The 18,538-nt window shown below is 41.4% G+C and overlaps 1 pseudogene; it reads right to left on the reverse strand.

The window, feature by feature from the left end:
* Positions 1-13,871: 13,871 nt before the first annotated feature.
* LOC100483410 lies at positions 13,872-17,390 on the reverse strand (annotated as a pseudogene).
* Positions 17,391-18,538: the final 1,148 nt, after the last annotated feature.

Consider the following 18,538-nt stretch of genomic DNA (forward strand, 5'->3'; position numbering starts at 1 on the left):
GGGGTTGTAAAAGCATCATTTTGGAGTCAGACTGAAAATTAGGGTTTTATAGAAGCAAAGCTTTAACAATTTCTCCAGAGTGTCCCTGGCCCAAGGAAGGGTGTGTGGGATTCCAACTGAAAAACAACTTTTGCTGAAGATTAGCTGAAAAAATGACAAACTCCATAAAGAACAAGGCCACCATGATACAGACCCACCAGATATGACAAATGAGAATACTGACACCCAAGGATGTGAGAAAATAAAACAATCTGAAAGAGACATAAAATAGAAATGTTTGAAGATGCATAGGAATAAATTATAGAAATGAGATAAGAAAACAACTCTGTAAGAAAAGAATAAGCAGATTTGAAAAAGAAAAAAAGAAATTGTAAAAATGAGAAATATTTAAGTTTAGAATTCAGTAGATGGGTCAAAGGACAAATACGTTATAGCTGAAAGGAGAATTACTTAACCAGAAGGTAGAGTGCAGGAAATCACCCAGAATAGAGTACAGAGAGAGAAGGAAATGGAAAGTTGAAGAGAGATTCAGTGATAGGGATAACAGACTAAGGAGAACCAATACATATCCAATGACAAGTTCTGGAATGAAGGTATTCAGAGAATCAAGGAGATGTGATATTTGGAGACAGAGTAGCAGATCATTTTCTTGAAGTGGAGAAAAATTTCAGTCCTCAGAATGAAGCAGCACTGTCTCCTCTCCCTTCAGCAGTTTCCCCTCTCTATTTGATTATTACCATCAGCGCACACATACATTTTAATAACACGTCATAGTAAAATAAAACAGATTTCCCTTGCCCCACACCCTCCTCCAGACGCTACTCCATTTCTCCTCTTCTCACAGCGACACTCATCTGAAGAGTTGCCTGTATTCCTCATCTGTGTCTCTCTCCTCCTGGTTTTTCTTGGAGCCCCTCTAATCTGGATTTCATCCCCATTTCTCCACAGAGCAGTCGCCCATGATTTCCACATTGTTAGCTCCAGTGGTGCATTCTCCGTCCTCATTATGCAGTCAGAGCATTTGATAGAATTGATTGCTCCCACTTCATTGTTTAAATTTTTTTTTAATTTTATTTTACTTTATTTTTTAAACTTAATTTCAATTAACATATAGTGTATTATTAGTTTCAGAGGTGGAGGTCAATGATTCATCAATCTTTTACAACACCCAGTGCTCATTACATCATGCGCCCTCCTTAATGCCCATCACCCGGTTACCCCAGCCCCTCCGCCCCTCCCCTCCAGCAACCCTCAGTTTGTTTCTTATGATTAAGAGTCTCTTATGGTTTGTCTCCCTCTCTGATATCGTCTTGATTTATTTTTCCCTCCTTTTCCCTATGATCTTCTGCTCTGTTTCTTAAATTCCACATATGAGTGAGATCATATGATAATTGTCTTTCTCTGATTGACTTATTTTGCTTAGCATAATACCCTCTAGTTCCATCCGCATCATTGCAAATGGCAAGATTTCATTTTTTTGTGGCTGAGTAGTAGTCCTTTGTATATATATATACACCACATCTTCTTTATCCATTCATCTGTCGATGGACATCTAGTCTCTTTCCATATTTGGGCTACTGTGGACATGGCTGCTATAAACATTGGGGTGCAGGTGCCTCGTTAGATCACTACATTTGTGTCTTTGGGGTAAATTCCTAGTAGTACAATTGCAGGGTCATAGAGTAGCTCCATTTTCAACTTGTTGAGGAACTTCCATACTGTTTTCTGGAGTGGCTGCACTAGTTTGCATTCCCACCAACAGTGTAGGAGGGTTCCCCTTTCTCTGCATCTCGCCAATACCTGTCGTTTCCTGGGGTGTTAATTTTAGCCATTCTGATGGTGTGAGGTGGTATCTCATTGTGATTTTGATTTGTATTTGCCTGACGCTGAGTGATGTTGAGCATTTTTTCATGTGTCTATTGGCCATTTGTATGTCTTCTTTGGAGAAATGTCTGTTCATGTCTTCTGCCCATTTTTTGATTGGATTATTTGTTCTTAGGGTGTTGAGTTTGATAAGTTCTTTATAGATTTTGGATACCATCCCTTTATCCGATGAGACGTCTACAAATATCTTCTCCTGTTCTTTTGATTGTCTATTGGTTTTGTCAACAATTTCCCTTGCTGTGCAAAAGCTTTTTATCTTGATGAAGTCCCAATAGTTCATTTTTACCTTTGTTTCCGTTGCCTTTGGAGACGTGTCTAGCAAGAAGTTGCTGTGGCTGAAGTCGGAGAGGTTGCTGCCTGTGTTCTCCTCTCGGATTCTGATGGATTCCTGTCTCACATTTAGGTCTTGTATCCATTTTGAGTCTATCTCTGTATATGGTATAAGAAAATGGTCCAGTTTCATTCTTCTGCACGTGGCTGTCCAATTTTCCCAACACCATTTGTTGAAAGACTGTCTTTTTTCCATTGGATATTCTTTCCTGCTCTGTCGAAGCATAGTTGACCAGTCCTTATCAAAAAGTACTTCACGATTATCTTATTTTGTGCTTTCCCAGAACTCACTACTCTTCATACCTTAATTTATTTTTCTCCATAGCACTTACCACTCTCAGACATAATTTATATGTGTGGGATTATGATTTAATTCTTGTTTCATCCCACCAGAATGTAAGCTGCTTGAACATGGAGACTTTGTCTGATTTGCTCTTTGCTGATCCCTAGTGCCTGGATCTGGCATGTAGTAGGTGTATAATAAATACATATTGAGTGAATGAATGAATCCTGAGCAGAAAATATAAATATAGATCCACACCTAGACACATCATAATGAAAACTGCAGAACATCAGATAACCAACAAAAATATTAAAAGAATCCAGAGGAAGAAGACAGATTACCTAAAAGAAATGATAATCAGTTGAGAACAGAATTCTCAAAAATAATACCAAAAGAGAGTGGAATAATGTCATTAAATTATGGAAAGCAAAACAGTCAACTTAGAATAAGTATTCAGCTAAGTTATTCAGAAGTAAAGGTAGAATGGGGCGCCAGGGTGGCACAGCGGTTAAGCGTCTGCCTTCAGCTCAGGGCGTGATCCCGGCGTTCTGGGATCGAGTCCCACATCAGGCCTCCTCTGCTATGAGCCTGCTTCTTCCTCTCCCACTCCCCCTGCTTGTGTTCCCTCTCTTGCTGGCTGTCTCTATCTCTGTCAAATAAATAAATAAAATCTTTAAAAAAAAAAAAAAGAAGCAAAGGTAGAATGAAGACCTTGTAGTTAATAATTCAGAGTCTCTTAAAGAGCTACTTAAAAATATACAAGACCTGCCCATTTATTTCTGATAATTCCTTCCTGAAAATCAGAAAATCTACATGGACACACTGCCAAGCCTATTTCCCATTATATCAATGGGAAAAAATCTAATTCATTATATACCAACCTGAAACCACTACTTTCCTAAAATACAACCAAACCACAGCAAAACATTGACGTATAGCAACCATCAAGTGCTTAAATAAATACATAACTACTTAAAGCATTATTTCCTGATTACAAAATAGTGAATGTGGCTATTAATAGACCTTCGTCTTGAGTAACACTCTGAGGCTTTTTGTAGCGCCAGCAACATGAAGGGGGACACTGCTGGCTCGCAGGGGGCTTTTCAGTGTCTTCACATGATTCTATCAATTATATTTGGAATAAAACTTCAGGCTCTTTTTTTTACTTTGCTTTGTTTAAAGTGTTAATGAAGTTTTGAGATAAACGTAAGTTTTTTTTCCCCTATCAAAACACTAGCCAAAGAACCATTGTATTTATAAATAAATAAGGTTTATAAAATTTGGGAATTAAAAACAGGAAAATGTTGATCTAAAAATCAGTTTTCAGGGTATTCCTGTACTGCAGTAGAAAGAAAATTGAAACCGGTGGAAACAAAGAAATTGGTAAATATATAAGTAAAATTAATAAGCATTGATGTAAAAACAAACCAGCCCCAAATGCCAGTAATGATAATACTGAGTAATGAGGTAAGAGTTAAAATAAAGCAGAATTTAAATATTTGATAATAATGTGGCTGGCAGGTGGGGTGAGTGTCCCTTGCATTGTTGGGGAAGAGGGTAGAGCCAATGGTGACTTTTGACTTTATCACATGCCCATGTTAAAAATTTTTAAATGGGGCGCCTGGGTAGCGCAGTTGTTAAGCATCTGCCTTCAGCTCAGGGCGTGATCCCGGCGTTATGGGATCGAGCCCCACATCAGGCTCCTCCGCTATGAGCCTGCTTCTTCCTCTCCCACTCCCCCTGCTTGTGTTCCCTCTCTCGCTGGCTGTCTCTCTGTCAAATAAATAAATAAAATCTTAAAAAAAATTTTTTTTTTAATGGTAACTTCTAACAGACTAGAAATACAGTTTATAAATTGAAGTCCATAGAAGGAAACAAAAGAGAATAAAGCAAGTTTGATCCCGTATAACACAGGAACATGGAGAAAAAGATACAAGAAATAGGGTATTAGAAAACAGAGGAAAAGATAGTAGAAATGAGTCAAAATATGAGTAAACAAATTCTTCAGTTAAAAGACAGGAATCTCAGGTTGTTTTAGAGAATATGCCCAACCATATTCAGCTTATAAGACATGACTTCAACATAATGATGCAGAAAGATAAAAAAAAGATATGAAGGAATCTTGTAAACTGTAAAGTTATTTCCAAATGTGAAAGACTGTTAGTTATTAAAGTCACATTACTCGCCAGGTTATTCCATGACGATCTTTGTCTCTCCCACAGGAGTGTGAAATTTTTGAGGGTAGAAACCATGTATTTTCAATATTCTATCCTAGGGTCTGACACATAGTAGGCTCTGAGTAAATATTTGTCAAGTGAACACATGAATGAATGAATGAATGAATGGGCAAGATAATAGGTCATCCTTTGACATTGACTATTTTACCATTGCCTGTGTGGGGGTGGGGGTGGGGGTGTGTTCTTTTCTTGAAGTTGGTAAAGAGTTCCATGGAAATTATTTAGATGTTGTCAATTTTATCTTGTTTTTTGGTTGCAGTTATTATGAATATCGCGGTTGTTTTGAAATATATTAGGTCTTTATTTCCCATTTGCTTGCCCTCCTCATTCAACTGGCTCAATGTCACTGAGTCTCTTCTTGAAAATGAACTAATGCCAAATACATCAGATTTTGTAAAGTCTGCTTTGTTAGTGTGTATTGTATCTTCTTTCAGGCTTTCTTATTTGTGTTGCCCAAGGTTGTGGTTATGATTATTTCTGAAAACAAAAATGTCTCAAGGCAGACACACCCTCGTTTGTAAATAATGGTTGTGTCACTTAAGGAGTATGTACAGCTTGGTAACCATTGGAATTAAAACAGCTCCTATCAACGCTCTCTGTGAGGCTGGGTAGGATCGGGGAGGTGTTTGGCTGGGCTCTGTTATGTCCGTGCTTGAGCCCCTGGGAGGCTGCCCTGTGCCAGCTTCAGGCGGGCGTGTGGAAACTGCAGTGACAGTTCATGTTCCATCCTCTGGGAAACTAGAGACAGGAAACACTACACGATACGCTATTAATAAAGGACAAAACCACTTGATGGTAATTAATATTATCCTCATGACTAAATATAGGTGTTAGCCAAGTTGTTTGGGCATGTTTGCTTCTTTTTGAGAAAATATTATCTGGATTTGGCTTTTATCATTTTGTTATATTAAATCCAGCTTTACATTTCTGCGTGTGAAATGCTCTAAGAACATTGCCTCATACCGTCAGCTTAATTCCAAATGATCAACGTCGAAGCTGAGACTACGGGACACCAAACATCTGGATATTCGCAAACATTGTTTCTTGACTGAAGTTTTCATTTGTTGGCGTTGATTTGCCAGCCTTCCCTGAGCCTTGATTAACAAACCATCAACAAACTCCCTAAGTAATCCACATAGGTGTCTTTCATACTCAGAGACTCGTCACGAAGAATGAACTATTTGTATAGAAAAAAGTGACCTAAAATGTCCCATTTCCATGTTCTATATTGAAATCCCCATTGGGCTCGTTTGTGGACCCCGGGTCTGGCTCTAGAGGCGCATAGCTGAGATGGACCCTGGCACGGGGGCCGTAGACCCCCCCATACACACGCACCACAGCCTGGCTCGTGACTGGCTCAGGAAAGGACTGCCCTCGGTACCATGGGCACAGCCACGGGCGCTCATTGGCAGCATGAACCCAAATGGCAACTCTGAGTTCAGCTGAATTAGTCCCTCATCCACCAAGAAAGCAGATCACAGAGCTGCGACACGACCAATGTCCCGGTGTATCTGGGGCTAGGAGGCTTCCCTGGACACAGGACTTCCAGTGCTAACACTGGAAAAATCCTGCGCAGACCAGCATGGTGGGTCGCTCTGGGGGGCCGCTGGGCCTTTGGGGATCGCGGCAAACATCGCGTGGAGCCGGTCTGCAGACCCGAAGGGCCTTTCCTACACCACCTCTCCTGCGTGGAGTTTGCTGAATTCCCTCTAGAGAAGATGCGTGTTACTTCTCTTGTTTTTGAAGCCCCATTGGTTCTTCAAGGTCTGGCTAAAATGTCACTTCCTTTGTGAAATCCTCCTCAATCCAATTCCCTGGTTTAAATAGATTAGTTCTCTACCACTGGGACAGGCCCATGGTTCCCTCTGTGCTTCTGAAATCCAAAAAGCTTTTGTGCAAGTTACTTGGAAAATGGAAAGCTCTTACGTAAGCTCCTGGGCTGCAAAATCTTACCTTACTGATCTGAGGTTCTTAATAGTCTTTTTTTTTGTCTCACTGATAAAATATTCATACACTTTTGCTGCATAAAGATATTAATATGTTTGATGACAGAGGGATACCTGGACTCTGAAGTGGGTGTAGTTAATGGATGATATATACACTAGGTTATCCCTCTAGAATCTGAAAAATTCCCACATGCAGGTGACCCCAAGGCTTCAGGTAAGGGACGGTGGACCTGTACCTCTACAAGGGCGCTGTTTCACTTGGCTTGTTTGTAATTAATTATTTGCATATCTCTGAGCCTCAGCTTCTTCATCTATAAAATGAAAATAAAAATGTCTGTTCTGACACGTAAAAAAAAAGTGTTGCCAACAAGTAAAAGGCATCATTACTGTTACTTCTCTCGTCATCCTCATTCTAATGTGCCTTCTATTTTATATACTTTCAGTCTCTGCAAAAAACCACCCTTTTCATAGCTGGTGCTGCATCAACATCGTGAGACCTGGGTGTAGGCATGTGCTCAAAGTGACAAGTTCATGAGTGATTTTCTCAGTGTCCCGTCTGGTAAGTCAAATTTAACATTGAATTGATCTACAACTTGGAGGGGGATGGGGATGGGAAAATAATTGAGCTACACTAAATTTCCAGAAAATAGCAGAATGTGGTCATTTAAATGTTGCCTCTGCCCTGTTGACTACATGCAGAGCCTGGGTCATAATGCATGGAAGCAACTGCTCATGGGGGATGCTTGACCTGGAGTAAAGGGAGAATCTAATAGACCCTTTAGAACACAGAGCGATAATGTACAATATATCTGAGGCTGAGAAGGTGCCACAACAGAACACCGGCTTGTTTGGCATCCAGCATCTAGAAATGAGGTGACTCATTTAGAACAAAGCAGTGTTGTCAAAATGGAAATTTGACCAGAGCAGTCTTATCCAAATAGTCAGTCTTTAATTCAAATACGATGTACTGCAATCTAAATCATGGGACACTATTTGACTGGTTCAAGACAAACGCCAAGATGAAAGAAACTTGGAACAAAATCTCTATGTTTTCAAATACTGAGATACCTGATATCAGGAAGGCGTTGTGCTCACTCCTGAGCAATCTGGAAAAATGATTTTAAAGTCTGTTTTTTCATATATGACTAGCAAACATCGGTAGTGTCTTTTTCAAATATAAAGGCATAGTACCGTAATAAGAATTCAAAGGGACCGTGGAGCCTCCTAACTCATGCAGAAATTCCTTCTTTAAAGAACACCTTTCCCAGAGAGTCAGTCACCTTCTGCTTGGCTTTTGCTTGGGACGGAGAATCATTGACCCCAGAGGCAACCTTGTTTTCCAGCAATTCTGGTTTTTAGAAAATGATTTCTGACATTGATTCAAAATCTTCCTTGTAATTCCTGCTCTGTAGTTTCAGTTTTGCCTTCTAGAATGTCTGAGGACCAAATGTGTTATTCTTCTCATGATGACAGTATCAGCTTGGCGTGTCTAGCTGCAGTGAACAGAACAGTTAACGCATAGTTAAGCAAATAGAAGCTTGTCTTTCTCACAAAGCAAAATATCTGCAGACCGACAGTCCAGCTGGTAGAGCTCTCAAGGATGCAGGTGCTGTCTGTCTCCCTACATTGTCATTCTTAGCATGTTTTCTGCTCTATCCTCAGGTAGGAAGAAAGAACTAGGCAGTGAAAGGCGTGCCAGTCAACCCTTTTCTTCTTGAAAGGTAAGCAGAAACTCTCCGGAAAGCCTGGTTTACCAGACTTCTCCTCAGCCACAATTGGGTTCACAGTCACCCGTAGACTGGCTGTGGGTGATGAGGTGACTATGGCTGGTTTAGACCCACCATGCTTCTGCTTCCAGGATCTGGCTGGAGCCTCTTTTTTTCTGAGGTCAAGGGGTCTCTGTGGCAACCTAAACAGATCTGTTTGGTTAGCAGGGAAGAAGGGAGGAGGGTGGAGAGGATGCATGATGGTAGGGCCATGAGAACAGAACCTGCCAAAACCACACTTCAAATATTCAAAGATTGCTCACATATCTCCCTGTAATTTTCTCTCTGCAAGGTTAAAATGCACTGTTTTGTCCCTCAATTCTCCTACCTATTTTCGTTGGCCTCCTGTGTATAGCTCTAGTGTGTGCCCGAGCCCAGCCCAGTCTTTCCCATACACCTTGCACCAGCGCATAGGACTATCTCTCGTGGGCAGACTTTGCATTTTCCATCCGCGTTGTTGGCTTTGGTGGCAGTCATTTCGTGGGCTGGCTTTTACAGAATTTGCTATCAATTCTTAGGAATTGACAAAGTCAGATCATATCCAGTATCTGTGCAATTGATTAAAAAAAAAACTAAATGAGGCCTACAATGTGCTGATTTGGGGAATGAATGTATTAAAATACAGTAAGGAGTTATTCTGGTTAACTTTAAACAGCTGTTCACTAATAAAATATATAGAAGACCACGATGTGACTTTTATGGAGCCTTTTTAAACTTTTCTGAAAAATCCAGAGGTAGCATTGATGTATTTATCACTGCATATGGATTTAAAAGGAAAACCGTCACCTCTTTATGTTTCTTTTTGCTTTTCCTAAAACACTTTTCTTCTGGGACATTATTGCGTGCCACGACCAAGCTACACCAAATCAATTTGATTTATGCGGTAACAGAGCGGAAAATAGAAAGTAAGGCACAATGACTTTAGTATGTTCAATAATATGTGTATAATGGAGATCTACTGCTCTTGGAAGTATATTATTTCATGAAATTTTAGGAAATATGGAATTCTCATTCTAGGTGCTTTTTGGTCTAAAGCGTTTTTATCCAATATAGGATTAGTATGTCCTGAAACGCAGGAGTGGTAACAGTTATACTGTAACAATCACATTTGGTTTTGTGATACCCAGCATATATCCAGTCATCTCTAGGGTTGTCATAAGATATTTATTATCCATGACAATGATTTCAAGTCACTTTAATTATATATAGATGAACGGATATAGGTAAAGCTACATAAATAGATGACATGTAGAATTTGTGTGTAGAACGGGGAATGTTATGAAAGTCTGTATCCAGAATAGGGTGCCAAATACCCAAACCATTACAAATCACAGTTACATATTATAATGTGGCTTTATAAATATCACAATTACTCACTCTCATAGTAAGTGTGGGTCATAAGACCTATCAAGAATATGTTCTGAACATTAGGATTTCTTCACAATCTGTAAGAGATTATTCTTATTGAATCTCTTAGAAGCCATAGAGACGGTGACAAGAATATTTATTTCACAAAGCTTATGAAAGCTTTCTAAGCAACCTGGAAAGAACAAAGTTGGCTTCCAAAACCCACATATGAAATTGAAAGAATCATGTGTTTGCAGACGTTTAAAAGTGTACTGTTGTTGGAGAAATAAGAACATGATGGTATTTTGTGGGTTTTGCCAACGTGTTGAAATGAATATATAAAATAACAAGCTAAAAAAACCCAGAATTCAAAACAACATGTACACACTACTTACCATCGTGTAAAATAGATGCGTAACATTAAAAATAGGGAATGTATAGCGATATCACTAACAGTTTAATGTTGAACAGGTTCTTTCCGTGTTTTCCAAAACTAAGTTACTGGCTCGCTCAGGCTATGGCTGAATGAGGAGAGTGGCAACTTTTGTCCCTGAAAAACAATCACGAGCATGGACAAAGTGAGAAAACAAACAAGAACCCATTCAGCACACCAGAACCCAACTAAAGGTTACAATAATCTGAGAAGCATTTATGTTTGAAATATGGCTAAACGTTGTTCAGGAAAGGTGTCACTTGTGGCAGTCTGGCCTACGGATGTGCCTGCTTCTCCCTCATTCCAGTGCCCACAAGCCCAGTCGACACTGCATTTTCTAGATATAATAGTAAGACCATGATTGATAAAGGAAAAAAATTGATAAAATGGACTTCATTAAAATTAAAATCTTTTGCTCTGAGTAAGCCACTGCTAAGAGAATCAAATGACCAGCTACTGACTGGGTGAAAATATTTGAAAATCATGTATCTGATAAAGGACTTGAATTTAGAATATATAAAGAGCTCTCAAAATGCAATAAGAAGGAAACAAACTCTCATATCCATTGGCAAAAAAAATTTAACACTTCACCAAGGTATGTTGAATAGTAATGAAGTATGTGGAAGGGAGTTCAATATCATCAGGCACAGGGAGATGCAAATTAAACCATAACGAGATACTACTACGAACTTACTAGAATGGCTGCAAAACTATCAATCAAACAAATAAACCTGACAAGACCGAGTGCTGGTGAGCATTCAGAGTAAGTGGAACTTTCATATATTGCTGGTAGGAATGCAAACTAGTATGGCCATTCTGGAAAAACTGGCAATTTCTTATAAAGTTAACTATACATTTACCAGCTGACCCAGCAATTATACTCTTAGATATTTAACCTCTAGTTACAGTTACACAAAAATCTGTGCGTGAATATTTAGAGCAGCACTGTTCATAAAAATCCAAAACTGGAAGCAAGTCAGATGTCCTTTCTGCTTGTCACCACATTTTCTGTTGTCACAGGTCCTAGCAACTAAGTGCGTAGAGACCAGGGGTGCTGCTAAGCATCTTACGGTGTTCAGCACAGCCCTCCCCCTCAACAGTGAATTATCCGGCCCCAAATTTCAAGAGTGACTTTGTTGAGAAGCCCTGCTTTAAGATAACTGAGAGTACTTGAGCCATGTTCGGTGGTGCTTGACAGTTCCCTCATTCTTTTTTACTGTTCCGTCTTCCTTGCTCTCCCTCATCCCGAATTCCTATTTATTTCTAGCATAGAAGTCTTCAGCAATTGCCTTTTTCTCATCCCCAGTGGATTATGTTTTCAGGCTCATACCTCCATCTCAAGAGGTTAACAAGGTATCTTCCTAAGCAAACACAGTACACTCTGTAAGAGGAATTTTAATGCCATTTGTTGAGATAACAATCATTTTCAGCTTGTTATACACCCACCCCCACTGAGTTATAACTGGGACACTATAGTGGATGGGTTTTTGTCACATGTTTTTTTCATTTAATAGAGTATCATGAATATTTTCACATTGCTTACCTAATAGGACGCTGCTTGCCAAATGTTTCTGGTTCTCTCTTCTTTAAGGATGTAATAGGATCACGCCTCCTGACACCCTTGCAATGGGCGGGGCTGTGTGCCTTGTTTTATTAAATGAGTCGAGAATGGAATTGACACATTATTTCCAGGCCAGAGTATTTAATTGCTTATTTGATAACTTTCAGAGTTCTTTATTTCCCTATGGTAACTTGACTAGCAATGGTTGAGATTAGAGCTTTTCTGTCAGCCTGGATGTCTGAGGGACCATGATGAAAAGAGACCCTTGTTGATGCCCATGTGGCATGAGGAAGAAATAAACTTCTGTTATTTTAAATCATTGGGACTTTGGGGGTGTTTATTTTTGCTGTATGACCTAGCCTATCCTGATTGATACGTCTGATACCCACTCATCGCTTCTGTTTAGAGGCCTCCTTTTCCCCATCAGATAAAGGTGACTATATCCAGGATCAAGAGGGCTTGTCTTCTTTGGTCTACCTTAATAATTGCCATCCTATTCTTTCCAATGGTTAGTTTAGGGGAAGGCATATGACTCTGTTCTGAGGCATAATGGGAGGTCAGCTGGGGGCTCCTGAGAAAAGTTTCCCTGATCCTAATAAGAGACCTGAAGAGACAGTCCTTTGGGCTTCTGGACATGGCTGTATTTGCATGTGGCACCTCGAACCTTATTGCCATCTTGAAAGAGTGAAAGAGAACCCCCTAAAGCAAGTCTAACCCACTAAGGATTGCAGAGCAGAGTGATGAAAAGCACCTGAGTCTTGCTGAGGTCTAGAATCAACCAACCTGAAACTTGTCCTACCTCTAGACTTCCTGATACGTGCCATAATAAAGTCCTTATTTTCAAGTCCGTTTCAGTCAGTGTTTTATGCTACTGAAAACATCCCAAGTGGTCTATCGTTAAGTTGACTTCCGCAATGTTGATTTAATTGTCCGTAAGGCATGTCTAGACTATAATATATTTAATTAACTTCCTGTGACCTAACATTTAGGTAGTTTTCCATTTTCAGCCACTGTAATATAAAGAGGGTCCCTCACTGTAAATAGTGCCAAATAAAAGTTACAAGCATTTTTCTGCTTCCTAAGAGTGGGAGGCCTGCCTCTCTTTGAACCAGATCTTTTTTCATTCACCGGCTCATTTCTATTTTTTGTGGGAGTCTCAATATAGAACAGTCATTTGGAACTGGCAAGATTCTGGTCCTCATGTAGCTCATAAAAACTCACATCCCTTTGATTTGGTAAAACCAACCAATGGTGTTTTGTTACATAAATGTGAAACTAATTCCCACCCACTGGTTCTTGGAGAAGAGATGACAGCCAATGTACTGGACTGAGAGATAGAGTGTTTTGATTAGAAATATAAAGTAAACATATATTTTAGCATAAAGAGTTATGGCTCCAGACTTTGTAACTTCTTAGGGAAATCCACAATTTTCCATGTATGAATTTAAATTACCTATGCCTTCAAATTATTCTGTTGTTTTTAAAACCACTTAATTGAGGCATAATGGGCATACGGACACACTACTTGATGTGTTTGAAGATAAGTATACACCCATAAAACCATCGTCATAATCAGTGCCATAAACTTAAGCATCACCTCCAAAAGTTTCTTTCCATCCCAGAAAACAAAACACAATGAGTTATCAATGAGTTATCACCTTACACTCTTAGGATGGCCATATATATATATATATTTCTCGTTCTATAAAGATTTATCATTTCCAAATCACAGTGAAAGGACTGGATTAATTTACCAATTTTGTTTCCCATTATGTGCCTTAGAGATACCTCAGGGAAGACTGGTGTTGGACACAACAGAATAGCATTTGCAGAGTAACATCGTGGTGACAGCACCGAGGGTCATTGTCGCAGGCATATTCAACTCTTTGAGTATTATATGGTTACATCCTCTTCATACAGGACATTGGTCCAATAACAAAAATAAAGAACAGCCACTGGAAATTTATCTCGTTCAATGTTCAGAGATAAAAGGGTTAACCATTCATTCCATTATTTTCTGTAGATACGTCCTTTTTTTATACTGAAATCTGACGGCAATCTAATGGGGATGTTTTTCCAAGCTACTATAGGAAGAGGATGCTGAAGGCCGTCCCCCTACAGCGTACTGCATCATAAGGACTCTTCCAGTCCCCAGTTCCGGCCACTTCCAAAATATACCCAAGAATCCAGTTTTACTTCTGTCAAGGAAGCTGGGTGCCAAGGATCGGATACAAGCACAGGGACATTTAAGCAGCAAGATTACGGTCAACAGACTCTGAAAATGGAAAATGGCGGACGAAGCAAGAGCGGGGAGGCCGACGAAGCCCCAGCCGCATCTCCCTTCCAGGCCCAGGGCGCATTAGCAGCAGCTGTGGCGTCACGTGGAACGTGGCTATCTGGAGATGGTTCAACGTTCCGCTTCCTCTTTGCTGCATGCTCTTGGACAAGGCCCGCTGAGTCCCCATATCCTCATTAATCAAATGTAGACAAAACGAAACCATTTACTTCAGTGGGTTATTCTGAAAAATAGCATCATAATGTATGTGAAAAAGCATTATTAACTTGGCAAACATATTGCTTTTAGTTATTGTTTGTTTTGGGGGGTTAAACAAAAAATACTTTCAAGGTTGAGCTCCCAGCCATGTGTTGTAAAAAACATGTTTCTATTTCTTATTATTCAGTAATACATAATTATCATTGAAAAATAAAAACACCAAACACGTGCATGCTTATGCCCTCACCCCTCCAAAGTCAGCGTCTGCCCGGTGTTTCATGGACACCGTCTCGCCCTTGGCTTCCAGGCAATGGGAGGCTGGGACACGGTGCGTCCCTTCTTCTGTGGCGCGCCATCTCTCAGCTCCAGCCCTGAGCCCTCTTTCCTTGTAATCTTTCGCAGGCAATCCTTCGCTCAGGTTGTATTTTTATTCTAGAAATTTGAGCATTTCTTTTACAAATATTTAAATTATCAGTCCATCTGGAGTTAATTTAACGTAGGGTGGGAGAGATGTGTCATATTTTTGCAAATGCTAATCCATTTACAAAATAGGTATTTTTGCAAATGGCATTCAACACCGTTTATCGAGTGACCCTGCCTTTCATCACTGATTTGAGTTGCAAATTTTTCCATATACTAAGCTACTAAATATATCTGAGAAGGTTTTTGGATGAGACATTCCACTGAATTGTCTGTACTTTGCCCAGTCACTCCCACATATTTTAATTAACTTTGTAGAAGCTTTCCTGTCTAATGAGGGAGGCCCTCAACCTTTCTTTTCCATCGTCAGTTGGCTTTCTAGCATGCTTCTTCTTCCTGAAGATCTTTAGAATCTTTTTATTTTCACATTCTGGACATCCATGAAAATACAGAAAAATTTCCAAACTCTCGACAGCATAAAGATTAAAGGTGACGGACAATATGTTACCAGAAGCAGGATGTACGATTTCTACATTCTAAGGAAATTGGGGCTGTGTTTAGAAAACCTCCCATCCACCTGAAACATCCCCTAGCTCCACAGCTCTGAATATACACACCTTTATGACTGCAATTAATTTTTTTAAATGTTGGCTTCCCCGTCACAGTCTGAGCTCATCACGGCAGGGGCTATTTCTTAAATATCTTTCGTACCATTGCACAGCAATCAGGACACAGTAAAAGCTCAAAAAACACTTAGAGAATCCGTTCATGGTACACAAAGCTCTTCTACTTGGCAATTCCCTGGCTGTATCTTTCCTCTGTCTTTGCTGGAGGGCAAGGTCCTGGGGTGCCCGAGCCTCGCCCAGCTCAAAGATGCCTTTCCTCCCCCAACTGGCTCCCCGTAGGCACTCTGCAAATGCTTTTTCCATTTCCGTGCCCTCTCTTCACTTCCCTCTCCCGTGGCTGGGTATGAAAACCAAAGCCTCATGGAGTCTGCTAACATTTCCCTAAGGAAACCAGGGTGGCGGCCTGGAGGACGTGACAAGTACACACGAAAACATGGTTCCAAACTGCTGCAGCTTCCATGCCCGGGTAGAGACCGACTCCCTGAAATGACCTCATCTAGGCCAGCGTACCTGACCTTATTTTGCTAAAGAGTGCAGAAATGGGACCTTCGATAGGACTTTGAAGTCTGAAGTCTCTGGAGGACATAAGGACGTAGGTGCAAATTGATGCCCCTGGGTGAGGAGTCCAGGAAGAGCACATTATTCTTTTGAAGCGGATCTCCCTGGCGTTCACTTTAAAAGGTCAGGGGCAGCATTCCTTTGATAGTTTCTGGGTACCCTACACATGTCAAAGGAAAACCAAAGGTTTTCTCTTGCATCACAGGATTAACTGGTCAAACTGGTCGCGGAAGGCCCTCCAAGCACGGACAGCTGCAGGGAGATGCTGCTGGAAAGCAGCGGATACCCCGTGTGGAGGCAGACTTCTCATTTGTGGTCACTTGAAACTCTGGGAATGTCACATGTAAAGGAGGTTAAGAAAATAAAATTGTGTGACTGAGCTCTCTCTATCTACTGTCTTCTCACGTTTTCCTAGTAATTGGCGGGGGGTGGGGGGGAGGGGAGTGGGGTGCTTAAGTTTGAACTTAAGCGAATTTCCTAAAACCCACCAGAAGTCAGCCCTGAGGCCGGAGAACGCTTGGGGCTTCTTATGCTTCTGCCTAGGACCCCTTTGCCTAGACACAGCCAAAAGCCCTCCAGGGGATCTCTAGGACAGAACTCACACATCCCGGGCACAGCTGTACCCACCCTTCCTTCAGGTGCTCCTTCCCGAAATGTGTGCAAACCTTCCCAGCCGGCCGTAGCCGAAGAGGCCAGGCTGTGACCTGGCTGGATCGTTGTCGACCAGGAGCCTGGGCCCAATCCAGCTTCCTGCTTTGCTAGTTTTCCTGGTGTTTGTTTGCAAAGGAAGCCTTGATTGCTCAGCCTGCGGGAGAGAATATTCTCTCAGGCTCTTACGGCCTGTTTCTTCTGTTGAAGGGCAGACACAGTGCAATGCTTTCTTTTCTAGCATATGGAACAAGGCTTTAGGGACTTCTTTTGCATTGGGGCAGGTACAGAAAGCTCAAGGGCCTGGGGTCAGCAACCTAAGTGGGGACGTGCTGCCCTCTCTTTAGGAGTTGACCTTGGACCTCAGGTCTTAGGAGGGTGTACCTCACAGTCTGGAGAGTGGCCCTGCCTCAGTGCGGGCAGCAGCTTTGACCAAGCAGGGGGCGGGGGGGAGACCCAAGGGGCACATGTGCAGGTTACGCAAATTAATTCCGGCAACCAATGGGGTGATATGCTGTAGCTAGGTGCCCCTCTCTCCCATACAAGAACAGAGAACAGCTGAACATCGTATGCACCCGTGTCTGACTCCGCGTCCCGTGAGTGAGGAACAAATGTCCAAGGGCTTTGCACGATTCCCTGCTCGGGTCCGATTACGCTCCCACTCTCCACAGAGGACAAGGACGGGCTCCCCCCGTGCCCAAGTGTGCTTGGCCTCAGATATTACTTTGTTTCAATCTTACAAACCATCCAGCATTGTAACCTAGGCAGTGCGAGCCCTCATTTCCCCTTTCCTCTCCTTTTTGTTACTTTTGCCACTGAAGAAACCGAGGTCCGGAGAGGCGCAGGGACTTGTCCATGGTCGCAGAGCAGAACTTGTATCATGTCCCGTGCTTAGAAGGAGGTCTATACATGCTTGCGGGTGGTGAGATTTAATTTAAAGCCAAACAAAAGACAGGTGACTTTGCGGTTTCTTTCATTCATTATTTGTTTGTTTACTACTTCTCAGGAGCAAAGCATTAAGTTTTAGCATCCAGCTAATTCATCATTCCTTGTAAGAGCTGTGTCTGTTTCAGCTTTGAATTTATCTTTTTCTCCCATCCCATTGCTTTCTTCCCTGGAGGCACCACATCCCTCTGTTCGGCATGTGTCCTTGGGTACACGTGCTTGAAAATCTGTGTGTAGTATCATTTTACACAGAAATATGTGTTAGATTGTATACACAGCACTGTGTTATATGTTTTATTCTATTTCCTCTTTCTCGTTTGAAGATTTTTTTCTCCGATGTGGCTTTCTGTTCATCTAGTTCATTGCTTCCGAGAGCTCTGGTGTACTCTTTGGCGTACATCGGCATCCCCCCAGGGATGGGTACCTGGACCGCCTCCACGTCTACCTCTCCGCTACGCAGATAATGGTGTCGAGCATCCTTGAACATGTGAGAGCTTCTCAGGGGGAAGTAGCAAGTCTCTGTGCTTTCTGTTGCGGGTCAAAGCTTGAAAGGAGAGCTGGACAGCTGGTGATGGTGTAATATTTATTTTAAATGCAACCAATAGGAACCGTAGGGCATCCCCCATTAAAGGGACTACTCTACAAAGAGAACCATTAAAATGAATGTAAATCACAGTAGCCTCGGGGACTGTTTAATAACAATCTGACTTTTTATTGGGTGAGCAGGAGATGTGCCAGCTTTCTCCTTACACAGTCTTCTGGATCTTTTGCAGAGAGAGATTCTATCTGAAATGCTATGGAGATTACAGAGGGCAGAGGGCTGCTCAGGGAGTAATGGCCATAAATCCAATTAGTAACTCACTTTCTCTTTTGCCACAGGCTCCATTTCGCCCAAACACATGGAAGATAATTCCACACTCTGGAACCTGGTAAATCCTGGGGGCTCCATGATATCATGCCACCAAGACACAAAGATTTCTTGCCTGGACTGGAATGATACATACTAAACCACGATTGTTCTAGAGTGGAATGGTGTGGGTGCCTTGCCACACTTTATTCT

This window comes from Ailuropoda melanoleuca, chromosome 14 (assembly GCF_002007445.2).
Source record: "Ailuropoda melanoleuca isolate Jingjing chromosome 14, ASM200744v2, whole genome shotgun sequence".
Taxonomy (NCBI): domain Eukaryota; kingdom Metazoa; phylum Chordata; class Mammalia; order Carnivora; family Ursidae; genus Ailuropoda; species Ailuropoda melanoleuca.